The following is a 2896-nucleotide window of genomic DNA, read 5'->3' as shown; positions in this document are numbered from 1 at the left end:
CAGGAAAAAGCCCTCTCCTGTAGACAGTGAGTTATTTGTACAGCGCGTCTGCAGGTTTGCACTGGACTATCACTGGGATGGGTGACTGGTTTTACTGGTCAACCTCTGCTCGGGGCAGAATGAGTGGAAACAGCATGATCTGGGCGTAGTAGTGGAAACAATTTATCCAGGCAGATCTGTATGTGGGGCCTTGCAGGCAATGTCTACATAAGAGTAGCGTGCTAAAAATCTAAATACTGTTTGTACAGGATGTCTTCAGTTTTGCACTGTGCTTTTCAAGTTTTTATCCTCTCTGAGTTTTCTTAGACGCAGTCACCAAAAATGTTTTGCAACTATCAGAAATATTCACATAAATAGTTGGTAAGAAAATGGAAATAGATAGCACCACCATATGTTAGTGTCAAAGTTGACTGTGTTTTATGGCATAATATAATATGTCACATGCATTTTAAATTTAGAACTCAAAAGTTATACAATTTTTAAAATTTTTAATTTTATTTTTATTTTTTTGCCATTTGCAGTTGCTGTTTGCTGTTTGCTTTGAAATCAGCCTCTATTTTGGCATAATAGCTGGCGTGGAAAAGGGAGAGCGATTCCAAGTCAATATGAGGTGCAGTATGTATTTCCTATAAATTAGGTAACTGGCCTTGCTCTAAGCTCTGAACACAAGGCAGACTATATGAATTCAAGTCAAAGGATATGTGGTCTCTGGATTCAAACGTACATAATTATTCTTTGTGCCACTAATGAATAATGTTTTCCATCTCTCAAGGATGAAAACTCAGCAGAACTTGTAACTACTACATGTAAGGATGTCGTTGTTGTGTGATATGAGCTTGTGTGTGTGGGTGTTGGTGTTGGGGATAAATATGTACATGTTGGTGGATGTGTGCACACATCGCTGCATGAGTCTGAGAGACCCTGGGGAAGCAAATTTCTGGGTGTAAGAGGAGCTCAAGCTGGTCTACTCATTCTGCCTGACACTGTGGCCAATCACAACCTTTCCCTGGGTTCCCTCTGTAACTCAGATCAAGCTTAAGAGGCCCCTGAAAGCCACTCCATGTACTTACACACACACATACAAACTCACACACATCACCAGCCCAGTGCCAGAACCCATTTATCAGACTCTCATGGCTGGGCCCTGTCAGCTTCCAGCCCCAGTCCTGTAGGCCTCAAGCCAGGGGCTTGAGTTCTGGGCTCCCCGCCAGTCTGTCATGGTGCTGGGCCATGAGCCAGCCTTCCATCAGCTTTGAGGTGAGCTGGATAACCAAATGGCTGCAGAAGGGTGGCCCCTCAGCACAGAAGTTACACAGTACACTCAGCGGGTCAGTGAGCTACCATAAGCATTCAGTATGTGTATAAACACACATGCACACACTGCTGTGAGAAGTCTCCAAAACATGGCCTAGGTAAAGGTTTGAGTTTTTTAACTGAAGTTTGCAATGCTTAAGCCCTTTACTATAAAATCACATTAGCACTTGAGATATTTTGCATTCTAATATGATTAAGTGGGTGCAACAGTTTGGAAGCTTTATAGAACTCTATCTAATTAACATGGCAATAGATACATAGTTTTATTTCTCCACATGCTGAACTACAATTTGTCATATTTTCATCATATTAAAGACTGAAATATAGCATTTTATGGCACTGGAGGCTTGAGAGATTCATTACATTGGAGAAAAGCAGGCACCAGAAATGAACTGCTGAATTATGTTGTGTTTTCATGTAGCGCGCTAACTCTCATCTGTGTAGACAGGTGGGCCGTACTCTCTCTCCCGAACTCTCTTTCTCATAACACATAAATAGCTGCAGGTATTTGTGTACCAAACCCTCACATTTACACCTTTATACACATCGCCAGAATCCATATCTAACAGTGGATTGTGTAATATTCATTGCAAAAAAATTCTGGTTGACTAAAAACAACATTCATATTTCAAAAACAACCAATATTGATACGTATGTTTGAACTGATTGACAGTTGTTGGATATTTTCAATGTGATATAAACTATGAAGAGAAAAATTGTGGTATTTTGATCTAATCCAAACTGTGACTTTACTGGCCTTTGTCTGACTTTGATGTTATTAGAGAAAGAAATGATATTACCAAAACAGTGAGCCACAGCATCACCTCATATTCCTGGCTGCTTTCTTGTTTCGTTTTGGTCCCTCTCTATTTCACTTTTCACTTTATAATCTATTTTTGTTTTGTTTTTTCTGCTCTATATTGCGAGGAATGTTTCTGGGTAACTCCTGTCTCATCTTGTTAAACAGAATCAATTGTTGATGATGAAAAAGCGGATCTGTCTTTCTCTGAGGTCTGTAAGACTAGACAGGCTAATGGTCCACCAACTCTGCTTCACTGCTCATAAACTCTGTTACTCTTTAGAAAACCTGAAATCCAAACTATCATCAAAACCCAAAAGAAAAGTCAAAGCCGATAGGACATGTGAATGTTCCATGAGTAGACACAGAGCCTCACAGAAGGATTTTCACCTTTTAAAAGGTGTTAGGTTAATTGGATCTAGCAGGACATTACCTGCATGTCCAGCTATTCCATTTTTTCTTCTGCTCTGTGTTGATTCATTAGTCACAAAGGCCTCAGTCTAAAGCACTGTTTAAACACCTTATTTCATTAATTGCTTTTTAATGACAATATTAACTAGTCCAAATGTCAGTCATCAGAAAAGAAACAGCCAAAGCTGTAGGAAAAATATGTTTTGCTGTGGTTTATTACATTTTCCCTGTGATGGGAATTGTTATGATGAGTGTGTCTGTCAGTTCTTCTGTAGTCCTCAGTCTAAGTGCATCCTGTGTGACCTATGTGGGGGATTTTATGCATTGCTGTTTCTTAATAGTGAAGCTGGCAATGGCACAGTTCACTCTGTT

This window comes from Monopterus albus, unplaced genomic scaffold (genome assembly GCF_001952655.1).
Source record: "Monopterus albus unplaced genomic scaffold, M_albus_1.0 scaffold6.1, whole genome shotgun sequence".
NCBI classification, from domain to species: domain Eukaryota; kingdom Metazoa; phylum Chordata; class Actinopteri; order Synbranchiformes; family Synbranchidae; genus Monopterus; species Monopterus albus.
This window is presented reverse-complemented; position numbering follows the sequence as displayed.